Source organism: Suncus etruscus, chromosome 17, assembly GCF_024139225.1.
Source record: "Suncus etruscus isolate mSunEtr1 chromosome 17, mSunEtr1.pri.cur, whole genome shotgun sequence".
Taxonomy (NCBI): domain Eukaryota; kingdom Metazoa; phylum Chordata; class Mammalia; order Eulipotyphla; family Soricidae; genus Suncus; species Suncus etruscus.
Window position 1 is genome coordinate 33,507,065 of NC_064864.1, and position 18,181 is coordinate 33,525,245.

The 18,181-nt window shown below is 34.0% G+C and overlaps 1 non-coding gene across 1 annotated transcript; it reads left to right on the forward strand.

The window, feature by feature from the left end:
• Positions 1–17,678: 17,678 nt before the first annotated feature.
• LOC125995393 (U6 spliceosomal RNA) lies at positions 17,679–17,784 on the forward strand. Its single transcript, XR_007490929.1, has one exon. It is a non-coding gene; the product is annotated as a U6 spliceosomal RNA (small nuclear RNA).
• Positions 17,785–18,181: the final 397 nt, after the last annotated feature.

Below are 18,181 nucleotides of genomic sequence, written 5' to 3' on the forward strand. Positions count from 1 at the left end.
TTGTAAAACAACATAGTATTCCTCAAAATACTGGTAAATGAGCTTCATATGACCCAGAAATACTATGCTTAGGAATATAACCCAGGTACCCAGAAACACATTTAGAAAATTCTTCTGTACTCCTATTTTTATTGCAGCTCTATTTACAACAGTCAGAATCTGGAAACAAATCAAGTACCCAAGAACATATGAAGGATAAAGAAACTGTGATATATCTGCATAATGGAATACTAAACAGCTGTTAGGAAAAATGAAGTTATGGTATTTTCCAATTCACGGATGGATACTGAGCAAAATGTCATATGGGGAGGGATTATATATACATATTGATCGCACTTATTTGTGTTATATAAAAGAATATATTAGGGTTATTATATATAAAGACAATAGTGATGAAGACCAGGAGGACTGATCCATGTAAAGCTTGCCACAAAATGTAGGAGAGTGCAATTAGTGCAGAGAAGAGACCCCTACTCTGATAATGGAAATCATTACACTGGACCATAACGGGGTGATGAAAGAAGATAAAGTGACATGCAGTATATCCCTTCAGTAACAATATTGAAAACCACAGTGTCTAAAAAGAAAAAAGCAAGAGATATGTAGAAAAATGTCTGCCACAGGGTTAGGCAAGGAGAATGCAATGGAGAGGACAGGAGGGAAACTTTGAACATTGGTGGTGGGAAATGTGCACTGATAAAGGGTCTTGTACATTTTATGACTGAAACTCAATTATGAACAATTTTTTAATCTATCTCATAGTATTCAATTAAATTTATAAAATAATAAAATAAACCATTATAGAAAGAAATAAGGAGCACAATATTTATACTTAAGTAATGATACTATACATAGATTCATAAGTAATTACATGCTCCTATATTATTTTTTCTCTCTCTACAAAAAAACCAGTCAGTTTACCAAACCCAAAGTCAACAACAACAGAATCGATACCCTATCTACAACAAGCTATACACAGAGGGGAACAGTTATACTAGCACTTGGGGGCGGGGTGTGGCAAAGGAGGGAGCTATGGAACACATGCTGGGAGAAAGGGTAAAGGGAGGACAACCCTGGTGGTGGATTGAATGGTCCTGATTCATTGTCACAATGTACCTTAAATCTTACTGTGAAAGATTTATTAAAAACAAACAAGCAAAAAAAAAAACCTAATAAATTTAAATAAAAAAACAGTCATTTAAAATCATTCACCTCTTTTGTTTTTACTTGCTTTAGTGTTTATCAAGTATATAGTGAACTCCTATTATATGTCAAACAAAGGAATTTGAGACTAGAAAGTATAAAATACATAATTCAATAATTTCTGGAGTATGATCAATTATTTTATCCAGACATATATTCCAGTGTAAATGCAACTTTATCATTTTATAATATTAATAAATTTCACTCCTTGCAAATAATTTTGAAAATCATTTAAAGTACAGATTTTCTCTAATGTTTCTTTTTTTTTTTTTGTGCTCTCCTTCCTAATGTTTCTTAAAATACAGTGTTTTACATTAGTTTTGACCAGGTCAAATTTGAAAGCAAGCTTTTAAAAATTATGTTATCGACGTATTCTAAAATGTTCAGTTTAGTATCTGGCCCTGAATTTAACTCCAGCTAGTAAATTTAATTAGTAATTAACATGAGTAAAAATTTTGCAATTATCTAAGAGTAACAATAAAAATAAACATGTCAAGGAATACATTGAGGAGAACTGAAAACAAAAGTCTAGCTTCTTTCATATATATTGGGCATATCATGTGTCCTCCATCTGTCTGTGTATGCTACTGACTCCAGGCAAAATCTGTTTGGCCCTGGCCATCCCAGGGTCAAATAAACTGAATATTTATTCATTTATCACTTTCAATATCCCTAGTTATTGGAGCTGCTCAATTTCCTCTCACAACTTCCTAATTTCCAACTCTATTTTTATACTTTTCACAACAAGTTGTTTCATTTAACATGACTCTTCTAAATGTATCCCAAAAAAAGTGCACTTCCTGAAGTCTCTGTTTGAAGCAAACTTCATAAATATTGGGGCTGAAAATGTTACATTAGAAAGAATATTAAAGTTAAATGGAATTCATTCCTGTTTTCCAAAAAGCCTGTCAATATTGCTGTGCTTGAAAATGTTCAGTGTGTTTCTTTCCAGGCCTCGATTCCCATCATATTTTCTTTTTTTTTTTTTTTTTTTTTGGTTTTTGGGTCACACCTGGTAACGCTCAGGGGTTACTCCTGGCTATGCGCTCAGAAGTTGCTCCTGGCTTGGGGGACCATATGGGACACCGGGGGATCGAACCGCGGTCCGTCCAAGGCTAGCGCTGGCAAGGCAGGCACCTTACCTTTAGCGCCACCGCCCGGCCCCCCCATCATATTTTCAATCCAAACCACCATGCTTGCTTTCCTAAAACCTTTTCTGTTTTCATAACTTAATTGCCTTTGACTCTACAGATGTGCTTATTTTGTAGAACAATCTAATCTCTCTATTCACCATATTTAAATAAATGTATGTAGAATTTCAAAAGATTCCTGAAAAAATTAGGCACCTGTTCTTTCCTCTCAAAGCAGATTGACTGTGAGCTTTATAAAAATTGAGATTGAATGGTATTTGTTTATAGCTTTATTAATAGAAATTTATTTAAACCCTAGCTTATAAAAAGTTCAATAAATATATGTGGAATAAATGAATAAATTACCAGCGACTCATTTTATATATAAATATACCCACCATGGTCTATATTATCAAGTAAAACATTTTTGTCTGTAAACATTGATCTATTTTATTTATATAGTATTTCTCCTATAAATATTTATAGTTTATATTTAATATATAGGAATGTGAGACTTCTGTGAGTTTGGATACCTGGCTTTTGGGGGATGAGTTTTGCTTTTGGGTTACAGTTGATCTGCCCAGACCTTATCCCTTGCTGTGAACTAGGGATCACTCTTGGCAGGGTTCAGGGAGCTATAAGGCTGGTGAGCTGTATGAGGATAGAAATCTGGTTGGTCATGTGTAAAGTAAGCACTCTACCCACTGTTCTGTCTCTTCAGCTCCAAATACACATATTTTATAATTGGTTTTACATTTATATTTCAAAGAAGTAATTATTTTTTATGCTTCATATTGTACGAAAGTGAAATCCAATTAGAAAGAGAATTGGCAACGAATATAAGGTGAATATAGAAGAGACTTGAATTCAGATGCTATCTGGAATCTTATTAATTGGTTAGCATTTTAGGGAAAGTAAAAAATGTACACTAGAACCACAATATCTTCTTTTGTAAAATTTAAAACAAATATTATTTGGACGATTATTGTATATACTAGTTAGTATAATTTTTATTTTTAACTGAAAAATGGGTCCCCCAAGCCAGGAGAGATTTCTGAGTGCATAGCCAGGAGTAACTCCTGAGCGTCACAAGATTGGTTCCTTTGGTTTTCTTATTAAAAAGATGTTTCCCCATTGCCTTCTCATCTGGCTTTTCCTCTCCCCTTGTGGGTCTTATTTATGCCAATAAAGTCTACTCGGGAGGCCTGGATAAAAAGTTGACTTGTAGGCTCCTGGTTTCATGTGATTGAGCAACTGGCTTCTGGGTGAACAGCTTGCAGTGTGAGTTTCTGCCCTGCTATACTTTCTCAACTGTGTGTGGATTATTTCCTGCATCGAAAATACTGCCTGATCTGCCTCTCTCTTCCTACCCTGATGGAGGGAATGAGAATCCCTCTCCCTCTCTGGGGATTGTGGACCACACATCCCACCATTCCATACAAAATCAAGGTTTGTCATTATTTGACATTGTTTATCCTCTTGCAATATATTCTTTACATTCAACAAATAAATGGAATTCAGTGTTTGTCCCTCTAACTTGTTTTATTTAAAATGATACTTCCCATTTTCATCCAACTTGTTGGCAGATCATGTCTTTCAAAGAATTAATCTATTTCATCTAGTTTATTAAATTTGAGCCTGATAAATTGCCCAGAGTATTCTTTTACATTTAATGTGCTTGATATTTATCATGTTGTTCTTCAGATAATACAGATTCCTAAGATTATTATTGTGAAGTGGAATATAAATTTCTCAATTTTTAGTAATAACTAAGATTATTACCATTGTTTCATTTGTATTTTCCTTTTCATTTTATATAATGTGGCATATTAATTTAATTAGTATTTTAATCAAATAAATTCAATATTTATTTCTAGCAGTATTTTTATTCAGAGAATAAACCATTTTACCACTATCCTCATATTTTGTTTAGGATTTCACACCTTTATTTACCAGAGATATTGATCTGTAGTTTTATTGTTTTGTTGTCTGATTTTTGTCTAAAGATAGGCTTGACTTCATAGAATTAATTACGTAAAGTAATAATAATTTCTTAAAAATTTGGGAGAGTTCACCAATGAAACTGCCTAGTTCTTTGCTTTAATTTGATCTGAGGGTTTTTATTTATTGTATTTTTTGTTTATTTGTTTTAGTTTGGTTTTGGTTTTGAATTTTGGGCCATATCTGGTAATGCTCAGGAGTTACTCCTGGTTATGCCCTTAGAAATCACTCCTGGCTTATGGGACCATATGGGACACCAGGGGATTGAACCACCATCAGTCCTAGGTCAGCCACATAAGGCAAGTACCCTACCACTGCACCACCACTCAGGCCATACTCTGTTTCTGTTTTCTTGGGCCACACCTGGATTGCTCAGGGGTTACTCCTAGCTCTGCACTCAGGAATCACTCCTGGTGGGCTAGGGGGTCCATGTTTTTCTCAAGGTTTTTGGGATGACAGGGATTGAACCCAGGTAGACCATATGCAAGGCAAATGTCCCACCCATTGTGCTATTGTACTGGCCTCTATTTATTAAGTCTTTTACTTGCTATAGCTCTGTTTAAATCTTTTGTTTCTTCATGGCACTCTTAATAATTGCTTATATTCCCTCATATTATCCTTCTAGTTGATAGTCATCTGTGAATAATATGCTTTTACCAATATTTCCTACAGCTGCTATATCATTTATAGTCATACTTTATTTTTTATTTTGCCTATATGTATATTTTTTATTTGTATCAATTTTGTTTATTGTTGCTAAATTGTAAATATAGTTATAATAATTGGATTACTCCAATGCATAAAGTGCCAAGTTAAAAACCTGTGAATATAATTAGTGTTTGTATTTATTCTTTTGGTATAGGGTTGTTTGAACCTCATAGAACTCAATGATAAAGAATAATTCATGATTGCTTCTTAAAATTCTCAAAAGTTGTTTGATTATGGGGCTAGAGCGGTAGGGCATTTGCCTTGCATGTGGCTGACCAAGGAGGGACCATGGTTCAATCCCCAGTGTTCCATAGGGTCCCCAAGCCAGGATTAATTTCTGAGTGTATAGCCAGGAGTAACCCCTGAGCATCACCGGGTGTGGCCCCACAGAAAGATGTTTGATTGTCAGTATTATCAAATTTATAAAAACATTTGGTTAGTTTTTACAAAATGTATAATTATGTGAAAAAAACAGGAGTTCTCTCTCTCTCTCTCTCTCTCTCTCTCTCTCTCTTTGGGGGAGGGGGTTTGGACAACTCCTAGCAGTACTCAGGGGTTACTCCTTGCTCTGCACTTAGAAATCACTCCTGGCAGGCTCAGGGGACCATATGGGATGCTGGGAGTAGAACCAGGGTCTGTCCCAGGTTGGTCACATGCAAGGTAAACTACCTACCACTATGCTATCTCTCTGGCCAAAGGAGTTCTCTCTCTCTCTCTCTCTCTCTCTCTCTCTCTCTCTCTCTCTCTCTCTCTTTCTCTCTCTCTCTGTGTCTATCTGTCTATCTGTCTCTCTCTCAATATTTTTGGACCATACCTAGTGATGCTCAGGGGTTACTCCTGGCTATGCACTCAGAATTGCGTTTGCCTTGCAAGCAGCCAATCCAGGACCAAAGATGGTTGGTTCGAATCCCGGTGTCCCATATGGTCCCCCATGCCTGCCAGGAGTTATTTCTGAGCAGACAGCCAGGAGTAACCCCTGAGCACCGCCGGGTGTGGCCCAAAAACCAAAAAAAAAAAAAAAGAAAAAAAGAAATTGCTCCTAAAAAGAAAAAGAGAAATTGCTCCTGGCTTGGGGAATCATATGGGACATCAAGGGATACGGTCTGCCCTAGGTCAGCCACGTGCAAGGCAAACTCCCTACCTCTGTGCCACCACTCTGGCCCCAGGAGTTCTCATTTTTATGATGTTTTACAATATCTATATCCATATCATCAACGACTTTTTCTTAATGCACTAGAAATGATATAATACCAATACTACCTAAAAGAATAATATAGGTCTAAGCTGTTTATCAACATCAAGCTCTAAACAACTATTTTATATGTTTAATTAATTGTAACAAGTATTTGTGGCACAATGACTAGAGGCATCAATATCTGCAAAGAAGTGCTAAGGTCCTAATAGTGATTTTGTGATTAAATTTTTAGACTAATTAAGCAAAATTAGCTTTCACTTCAGTATTAAAATATGATTTATAATTAGGAGCCAGAGCGATAAGAGAGGTTTAAACATGCTATTGATCTCAACTTTCCCTAGTTCAATCTCATCTGGTCACTGAGAACTACCAGGAGTAATAATTGAGCACAAAGCCAAGGGTAAACAATGATATTACTTGAGCCAACTAATCCCTCAACCCAAAAATACAATATACAAGGCATTTTATGTATTAAATGAGATGACATTTATAACATTTCTTATATACAGAAGGACTTATATGTTCTCTGTCGTTTTTATTTTAATTAACCATTAAAAGCCTCAAGTTGCTTATCTCTAAGTTACTGACATCTTGAGTTTTACATTGAAAAAGAAATTGATCCCAAGGTGTATTTGTCCCAACAGTAGTGTTGAAAGATATCAAAATATATCTTTTTTTGTGGGAGTCTCAGAAGACATTTGCTTTCATTTGCCATAATCAATTGGTGAAATGAGTCACTAAGTAATTATTTGAGAGTTAGATTTCATTTCTTTCTGAGTTAGAGGCAATAGCACACTGCAAAAGTGTATGAGTCATGGATAACAATATTATGAACATTTTCAGAAGCCAGAAACAATGCATGTAATTTATAAAACACAGCATACCTTTAGAATAAAAATTATTTTTAAATTTTTATTGTTTTTAGTACTCTATTTATACAAGACACAAGTTTTTCATATCAAGAGATTTATAATATAGGAGATTTAAAATTAAGTAAAACATGCATATGTTACAATGGAATCCCATAATGTTTCTGATATAGTTTCAGAGAAAGGGACAATAAATTCTCCCTGAGAGCATATATGCGATATTTTTCTGGAGGGAAATTACCTTGAGTTAATTTTATGACAAGCAGGAAGAGGAAATATTTTATATGCAGTTTTTGTAGACCTGGTATAAAGTTCCAGAATAGCCTTTGTCATTGTTCTTTAACTCCAACACATTATCATCATTTTAAAGATGCCAAGTTGGTTAGCACAATGTTCAATAATATTCTAATGATTTTCATTTAGTTCGAATTATAAATTTATAAAGATGAATGAATAATTATGTTAGATTTATAAAACCTTACTTCTTTGACCAGATATAAACAGGGTGTGACCCCAAAACAAAAAAAATTCAATATTTAGTCCTTATTTACCTAGAGATTAAGAAGTAAAGTGATAATATATGTTTTTCAAAGTCATCCTTGGAAATAGGGTTTGCTTGATTTTCAGGGAAGATGGCCAGTTTAAGAATATTTCAGACTCAGAAAGGTTTAAAATGAAAGGAGAAAAACATTTATCAAACATTTTAGCTTTTAGCTTTCTAATAACTATGAAATCACCAGACTTATATGCCTTTGTTGCAATTAATTAGATGCTGAATTGATAATTCTTCTATGTACCTTCTATCTTCACTAAAATAACTTCCCAAACAAAGATATTGTGCCATTTGTGATCTCATATTGCTTATGCAAACAGAATTTTCAACAAATGTTTAAGAAATATTTTTAAATTTTGTTATCCAAGGACATGAGACTCCTTTACTTTTATGCTTTAATATTTAATAGGACTAACCAACTAGGTTTCTCCATCCCTATTTCATATCACAGTTTTTGAGAAATCAAGCCAGTACATTTTTTCATATTAAATCTCTGTTGTGCATGTATGTGTATATGAACAAATGAATAGGTAGATATGTTAGTTGCCATATTTAAAGAGGTATAAGTTATAGAAACTCAATTTTCTAGGTTTTCCTAATTATAGAGATATTTGCCAATCTTTTCTTTTTTCTTTTTTTTTGGGGGGGCCACACCCGTTTGAAGCTCAGGGGTTACTCCTGGCTAAGCACTCAGAAATTGCCCCTGGCTTGGGGGGACCATATGGGACGCCGGGGGATCAAACCATGGTCCTTCCTTGGCTAGCACTTGCAAGGCAGACACCTTACCTCTAGCGCCACCTCACCAGCCCCGCCAATCTTTTTTTTTAAAGTAATTTTTCCAGAAAAGAATTAAAAAAAAAAAAAAGACACCCAGGTTGATGTGCTCATTTTTCCTTGGAGACAAGTTTTCCTTACAAGCAGTTCCAATGGGAGTGTCAGACTTGGACAGTGGAAAAACATTTACTTGTGTTTCCCATTTGCTCCTTAAAAGACTTTCTGGCCATTTGCATATTCCTTTATATTGTTTGGCAATGAAGGAGAAGAAAATATTTTCATACAAAGAGCTGAAATTGTATGCAAAATTGTCTTCAGGAAGTTTGAATGGAACCATAGTTTTATTAACTTAGGTATTGAGAATCTTAAATTTGTTACTCGATAGTTTTGATGTTTATAATATTCTTTTTTCAAAATTCTTTCATTGGTATTTTTCCAAATCCCTGAATTTATTGTATAGTGAAGATTTTACTAAAAGTTCTACTTTGTAACTGTAAATTACTTTGTAATTTAATTTTCATTCTTCCATATACCGATGCCTAATTTGAAAAGTTGTTTTTAAAATGTGCATTATCCCTTCACATTATCGTTCATTATTTGTATGTCGGTATCCAAAAAAAAATAAATGTCTGTGGCACCACAAGATATGTCTCCTTCTTAATAGTCATTGTTAGATTCAAGGTAGAGATGCTGCAGAATAAATAAACTATATTCTGCTTTCTGCTGAATCATTTCATAATTGTTGGAGATATTTATGTTCTGTGTCTACATTTTACAAGGCATTGGCAGAATAAAAGATGGCCTGGAGGAAGAAAAAAAAAACTTTCTTTCAGAAAGAGCCATAAAGTAGTCACATACAACTAATGCCTTATGTATATAATTTATTCAGACTGTTCCTGCTAAAGAAAGATTATTCATGACACTTGCTAAAGACAGCCAGGAATACCTTATTTTAGGCTTGTACAACAGAATTTTGTAGTAAGAAGGGAAGAAATTAGACTAAACTATGAGTATAATAATCTAAAGTTGGATTTTAAGATCAGGCAGAAAATTTACCAAGATATAGAGGAAATTTGCTAAAATGGCTTAGTAGGATGGTTAGCATGCAAATGTGAAAGGATCTCAAAGGTTGGGGCCCTTTTGTTAAACTGAATCATTAGAATTCTGCTAAAGCAGGCCCAGAGAGATAGCACAGCGGTGTTTGCCTTGCAAGCAGCCGATCCAGGACCAAAGGTGGTTGGTTCGAATCCCATTGTCCCATATGGTCCCCCATGCCTGCCAGGAGCTATTTCTGAGCAGACAGCCAGGAGTAACCCCTGAGCAACGCTGGGTATGGCCCAAAACCCCCCCCCCCAAAAAATTCTGCTAAAGCTAAAAACATTTTCAAGGACAGAGCCCAAAGTCAAGACTTAATCAAAAGGATTCACAGAAGCTTTATTTTAGTCAACTAAACAGTCTTAGCAATTTCAAAAGCATATTTTCCAGAATACACACTCTGTCCAAATAAATGTTATTTTAAATTTTGATGCTATTTTAGGGGTTATTCATCTTTAATTTAAAAAGATATTATTTTGGTAAAATATTTTTTATTTAATATAGGTTTTGGGGGGATAAAATTATTATTGTACTTACCTCTGATATCAAATGATTTTACTATGGAGGATTAATTTTATTATAGTCATTATTAATTAAGCAATTGAATTTATGTTATAGACACAAATGTATCTTATATAAAGTAAAATGAGGTCTGACAGAAAAGGAATCCCACAACAGTAGATTGAGGATTTAGATAAGCTTATCTTTCCTTAAAAATATGGGCAAAATGATTAAAATGATCAATTTTGGAATTCTTTATTGGGGGACATATACAATATAAGCTCATGGATTACTCTTATTCATACTCTTATTCATATTATTCAATAAGGATTACTCTTATTTTTATGCTCAGGGGACTATAGGTGGTTCCAGGAATTGAACCCAGGGCTACTGTGTACAAAGATGAGTTTTAGCTGCAGTTCTATTTATCCAGCCTATCTAATTTTAGAACTCTTAACATTAACTAAAACCACAAATGGAGCTCAATTTTGCATATCCAACAAGATTCATGACATTTTATCACACTTGAACCAGATGTTCACTTTGCATGCAGCCAACTAAGGTTTGATCCCAGGCACTATGTATATATTCCTTTTTTGTTTGGAGGTCATACATGGCAGTGCTCAGTGTTTACTCATGACTCTGGTCTCAAGTATCACTACTTGTGATTTGGGGGAACCACATAGGGTGCCAGGACTGAATTTCAGTAGCCAAGTTCAAGGCAAGTGCCCCACCTGCAGTACAAGCTCTCTGGCCCAAAGGATAGAAATATTAAAAAAGGCAAGAGCTGCTGAAGCATTTAAAATAACACTTGCTCTGCATCCTTTAGTTTCATGTTTGAGTCTTGATCTTCCAGGCAATAAAAATAAGGAATTATGTCTTTATATTTTACGGGTATGAGTCAAAGGAATATGAGAAAATAATTTCAAGAAGAAACTATCCAATATAGTCAGGGGTGGCCCAGAGATCATTTCCATATGAGAAAAGAAAGATCCATGATTTTATAAAACTGGTACTTAAGGACTCATGGCCCTTCCAAGACTTTACAGCAGACAGTTTTAATTGTCACTATGACTGTACTAGTTTCATATATTTCCATTATGGTCAGCAGTATTCATTATTTCATATAGAATCTTTAACAACATCTCTTCCACTCTAGTTTCATATATCTATCCTACTACAACTACAGTCTTCTTAGGACGTTTGTTTTTGGGATAGGTCTTTTTTACTTTTTCATTATTTTAAAATATATTTTATTTCACTTCCTCGTTTACTCTGTTAAATAACTTCGTCCTTATACAAGGGATAGTTTTATCTCACATGTAATAAAGTAGCTTCCCTCAGTTTTTTTTTTTAGCATCATCATTCTCCTAAAATTATCATAATTGAATCTGTCTGTAGAAAGAGATAAAAATGACTCATGGCCCAATACAATGTGGATATTCCAATTCCAAGATTGAGAGATGAAATATCCACATACCAAGCAGTTAATGCATTGAATCTGGGATCTCTATATAACTTTTCCCCTGTGACTCAAACAACAGCTTGCCAACTGAAATATGAGTTAAAGGTGAACACTTTTGCTTGGGTGGATACCAAGGGAGAGTGTTTGGAACAGTTGATGCGTTTATTTTTAAAATATTCTTCCTATGGCATTTGTTCCATTGGTAGATCCTCTCATCCAAAGCGTCCAGTCACCTTTCCTTACTGGTATTCATCCTTGCTGGGGCCTAGAAACTGCATCACAGTGTATCTTTCCTGTCCCTGAGAGAGGTCTTTTGTGTCAAAATTCTACATGCTATCTGTCAGGTTTTGTTTTCAGACTGTTCTCTCCAACATGCCTGCATCTTTTAGCCCACAACACTTGGAACTCCCTTCTTATTCCATTTGTTACTTCTCACTCTACACATCACAACAGGACTACACTTTCAGCCTAAGAATATAACTCAGCAACTATTGAGTCATAAACTTCATTTGAAAGAGTACATGGTGACTGATTTCTGGCCAGAGACCTCCTTTTGTAATAAATGAGGTGTCTGGGGGGAAAGCTTCAGGGAAACAAAAAAAATGAGTAAACAGGCTCTGTGACTCACTTCTTGAGACCCTTCACTTGACCTTCTGAGTATGTAGAAGACTTAGAGTTTTGTTCCAGTGATTCCAATATTTTACAATTGTCTGTGAGTTTGGAGCATGTCAACTACTCTTACATTACGATAGCAAAATTTCCTACACATATATCTCTTTGGCTAATTATGTCCCATGTGTCAGAAAAAGTTCTTTAGCTGCAAGCCAATGTCACTGTAAGCCAAAAGACAAAAATTTCATACTAAATATAAAATGACAGAGTTGAGATATGTTGTTTTGTGATATTTGAAGGAAAGTTCACATTATCTAATCAGAGAGTTCAAGTAATCTTCAAGCAATAAAAATCTAATGATTATTATGTGGTAGGAAAAAATGTAGTCTTTGCAATGGATAGATAAAGTTTGTGATTGAGGTGAGGTAGGCAAAAGGTTTCTGAAAGATGAAGTCAAAATAAGGAATTGGAGTGATAGCATTGTTGATAGGACATTTATCATCTACAGAGTCAACTTGGATTTGATCCCTGACATTCTATTTGGTCCCCCAAGCCCACCAAATATTTCAAGAGAAACACTTATAGTAAACAAGTTATTACTCCTTTCAATAATATACATATATAATAAATGCATATTTGTGATGGGGTTTTGGGTCACACTTGATTATGCTCAGAACTTCTTGTTAACTCTGTACTTAAAGCTCACTCCTCGCACTGATTGGAGGATGATATGGGGTACCAGGATTGGAATAGCTGGACACAGAAAAGGTAGATACCATGCCTACAATCCTATCTCTCTGACACTTTCAGCAACATAGACCTTACATGACAAAATGGACTTTGAAGGTATGATTAAGATATGGAAAAATGTGGAAATTATTCTACTTTCCATGGTTACTCTAAGCCAAATTACAATACTCCTTAAAAGAAAGGCAGAGGAGCAGGTAAGAGACATGGAGAGCAAGCAAAATTCTACTCATCAGTTGGTTTTGGAAATGAAGTAAAGCAGGGGTCTCAAACTCGCGGCCCGCAGGCCACAAACGGCCCTCTGTACAACATTTTGTAGCCCTGCCCTAGAGGAATCTTTTTTGTTTTGTTTTGTTTTAGTTGTTTGGGTCACACCCCCCAATGTTCAAGGCTTACTACTGACTTTGCCCTCAAGGATCACCCCAACTTTGCCTCCTGCGGCCCCCAGGTAAATTGAGTTTGAACCACAACTGAAAGAACAGATCAATCTCTACAAATTAGAGATTACTCTTAGTTTATAGACTGCAAAATATAGAAACATTAGTTTTACAGTTATAAATATCTGAACGCTTTCCCCAACTCAAAAAAACAGGAAAGGGATTTTCTTACCACAAAGGAAAATATTATTATTTCTTCATTGCATTTTTTTCCGAGAACTGTTCCAAGCACAAATTAAAAACTAAGGTAGCTAGAAGTTGGGAAACAAAGCCCTGAAATTTAAAATCAAACTGTAAAAGAGCTTCTGAATGCTGACTGAATTTTGACTCAATACAAATCTAAAGGTGCATGTTGAAAAACTTCATCAGACTAAATAAAACAGCTAAAGAAAAAAAATAATTAAAAAAAAAATCAACTCAAAATGACTACAATTTTTATTATCTAGAGTAGAAGATTATTGCACAGATGAATCATTTACTCTAAAAGTTAATATCTTATTAAGAAAATAAGTAAAATATTCAGAGAATCATAAAACAAAATATAGTTTAACATCTGTCTAAAATATTAAATGTATATATAAAATTTATATAAATAGAAATATAGAAATTTATAGAATTTATAAAATTTGTAAAAATGTAAAAATATAAAAATTTATAGAATATAAAAATGTGACTTTAAGTTACAAGGAATAATAAGCTAGGTATTTGCAAATACTGGTAAGTTATATAAAATTAATGGTTAGGGGCATTTAAAATGCATCAAACAATTCTAAATATTTTAAGAGTTTAAAACAATTATTATTAAGTGAAATGTATGAAATATAAAATGTCAAAGGTAAAATGAAGATAAAAATTTATGTCATATAAAATTTTAGTGAATATAGGTGTATATTGGAAACTGCAGAAAAAATCAATGTGTTGAAGAAAATTCTATGTAAAAATAAAAACTTAAAATACATAGAAACTATAATAGATAATAAAGAAAAGATAATTACTATATTATGGAACATTATAAAATGGTATAATATATGAACAATTTGAGTTTTTGTAGAAAAATATTTAGTAAGAGAAACAGAAAAGCATTAGAAAATTAGTTGCTAGAATTATTGTACAGGTGTGATGAAAAATTTAGATCCATTAATCAATAAACAAATATTAATTAACTCTAAGTAAATCAGGCACAAGGATTAACAGGTAAATAAATATCAAATCATAAAATTTCATGTATAAAAAGATATTTCCTGAAGCAAGAAAGTCGCGAAGCAAAACATATAAAACCAGCTTTAAAAAACAGAAGTGTTTTGGGACCAGAGTATTTGTACAGTGATAAGTCTTTTGCCTTGTACGCGACTGACCCAGGAGGGATCACAGTTCGATTCCCTGGCCTCCCATATGGTCTTTCAAGCCAGGAGTGATTTCTGAGCCCATAGTCATTGTAACCCCCGAGCGTCACTGAGTGTGGTCCAAAAATAAAAAGAAAACAAAACAAAAAACAAAAGTGTTTTAAAAAATACATAAGTCAAAAATAAATGAAGCACTTCTTTTGGTAGAATAAAAGAACAAAAAATGTCAATATGACCAGAACATTTAGAATTACATGCAAGTTCCCTATTGTTTGTTGCTTGGAACATACTGGTGTAGTATAAATGACTAATGCAAAGCCACCTCTCTGTTATAATAGTGATGAAGCCTTTCTAATCTATATTGAAATGAAGATTTATTAATAGCCACCTTTTGTATAATCAGTTCTATAGACCACTTTATTATCACCATTTCACCCAACAAAATGCAAAGAACAAAGGGGAAACTACAGAGATCAACTTTAGTTGTGGGTATCAAGAGATACATAGGCAAATCTCCAAGCTCATCAAAAAGCCTGAGCAAAATAAAAAATGATCAGACTTGAACACCAAATCCAAAGCCAACTACAACGGAATCAATACCCAATCTACAACAGGCTAGACACAGAAGGGATCACTTATACTAGCAGCCTGGGGGGCAAAGGAGGAGTGATGTGGGATGCATGCTGGGAGCAGGGGTGGAGAGAGGACAACATTGGTGATGGGAATACCCCTGATTCAATATCACTATGTACCTGAATTACTACTGTGAATGATTTGTAATCCACTTTGGTCAAAATAAAAATTATTAATATAAAGAAAACCTGAGCAGTTAAAAGAGATCTAAAATCAAGACTTAATGATATAGCAATAGAAATGTAGGATGCTTTAGCCAGTGTAATTAAGCAACTTATAAATGAAAAATTCAAATATAACAAAGAATTACTATTACAGAAGATAAGATAATTCATACAAATTAATTGAAGGAAATAAAAACAATGTTGGCAAACCGTAGTAACAGAATCACAGAAGCAGAGAAATGAATAGATAAACTTGAAGACAAATTACAAGCCAGCCTTGATAATGAAGGCCAAAAAGAAAGGAGAAAAAAAAGACAGAAGAAATTGTAAGATACTTAATGAACAAAGACAAGTGAAATAATCTCTGAATTACTGGAATACCAGATGGGGAGAAAGAGGGAAAGGAAAGAACAAAAAGTAGAGAGATATAAGTAGAACAACCTACCCTTTAGAAAAAAGCAGCAATGCTAATATCTTAGAGGAAAAAAGTATACCAAATTAAATAGACCCAAAGAGAAAAATACCAAGATATATGGTAATCAAAATGGCCAAAACCAAAGTAAGATACTCTTAAAAGTTAAAGGTAGAAGAAAAACTTTAAATATAAAGAAAAAAACAATCATGCCAGATATTCCCTAACAAAACTATCTAGATAAGAAAAGAGTGGATAGAGCCAGAAAAATATCACAGCAAATAGGTAATTTGTCTTGCATGCAGTTAATTTAGGTTTGTTCTCCACTATTCCATAGGGTCCCCCAAGCCTGCCAGGAGTGATTTCTGATCCCCAAGCCAGAAGTAATCACTGAGAACCACCAGGTGGGGACAAAACACCAAAAAGAGAAAGAAAGAAAAAGAAAGAAAGAAAGAAAGAAAGAAAGAAAGAAAGAAAGAATGAAAGAAAGAAAGAAAGAAAGAAAGAAAGAAAGAAAGAAGAAAGAAAGAAAGAAAGAAAGAAAGAAAGAAGAAAGAGAAAGAGAAGAGAGAGAAGAGAAAAGAAAGAAGAAAGAAAGAAAGAAGAGAGAAAGAGAGAGAAAGAAAGAAAGAAAGAAAGAGAGAAAGAGAGAAAGAAAGAGAAAGAGAAAGAGAGAAAGAAAGAAAGAAAAAGAAGAAAGAAAGAAAGAGAAGAGAGAAAGAAAGAAAGAAAAAAGAAAAAGAGAGAAAGAAAGAAAGAAAAGAAAGAAAGAAAGAAAGAAAAGAAAAGAAAGAAAGAAAGAAAGAGAAAGAAAGAAAGAAAAATAGAAAGAAAGAAAGAAAGAAGAAAGAAAGAGAGAGAAAGAAAGAAAGAAAGAAAGAAAGAAAGAAAAGAAAGGAAGAAAGAAAGAAAACACCAAGAAAGAAGGGAAAGAGAAAGAAAAAGAAAGAAAACGGAAGGAAAGAATGAAGGAAGAAAAAGAGAAAGAAAAAGAATGAAGAAAGAAGTGGAATGACATATTCAAATTACTAAATGAAAGTAAACATCAATCTAGAGTCTATTTCCAAGTAATATCTCATTTACATGGGAAGGAGAGATAAAAAATATTCTTAGACAAAAAATAACTCGCAACATTTGCAATAATCAAACGGACTCTATCTGAACTACTCAAAGGTTACTTATGTAAACCTAAGCTCAAATTTTAACAGCAACAACCCTACACAATATAATGATGCAACAGTCTTTTTGGTTAATAGTTTCCTTGAATATCAATAGTCTAAATTCTTCCATCAAAAGTAACAGAGCAGGGCCCAGAGAGATAGCACAGCGGCGTTTGCCTTGCAAGCAGCCAATCTAGGACCAAAGGTGGTTAGTTCGAATCCCGGTGTCCCATATGGTCCCCTGTGCCTGCCAGGAGCTATTTCTGAGCAGACAGCCAGGAGTATCCCCTGAGCACTGCCGGATGTGGCCCAAAAAACAACAACAACAACAGAAAAGTAACAGAGCTGAGGTTGGATCAGGAAACAAAACCCAACTATTTGCAAATTACAGAAAGTACACCTAAAATTTCAGGATAGGATCAGGCTTAGAGTAAAAGGATGGAGAAAAATTGTGCACTCCTTTGGAAAACAAAAAAGACCTGAGAGGCCAAACTAAATTTAAATTCAAGAAAGTAATTAGGCAGTTTTATCAAACATTCAAAGAAGAATTATTACCACTGATTCAGAAATTCTTCCAAAATTTTGAAGAAATGGGAACCCTCCACAATACCTTAAATGACGCTTATAATATGCTGATTCCCAAAGTCTACAGAGATACTACCAAGAAAAACAACTCGTGCTCACTTCGGCAGTACATATACTAAAATTGGAACAATACAGAGAAAATTAGCATGCCCCTGCGCAAGGATGACATGCAAATTTGTGATGCGTTCCATATTAAAAAAAAAGAAAGAAAAACAACTCATTTGTTAAAATCCTCAACAAAATCTTAGCAAACTGAATTCAACAGCCCATAAAAAAAATTATGCATCATGATTATGTGAGTTTCATCCCAGGGATGAAAGGATGTTTCATTATATTAAAATCAATCAACAGCAGTAAATGTTGAATTACTGATACATCACATACAATAAAAAAGAAAGATAAAATTTGTATGATGATACCAGTCAATGCAGAGAAAACATTTGAAAAAATGCAATACCCATGATGAAAACCCTCAGTAAAATAGATATTGAAGAAACCCTCCCCAAAATAGTAATAGGTATCTATAAAAAGCCCATAACCAATATTATTCTTAATATTCTTAAATGAAAGCATTTCCACTGAGGTCAGGAACAA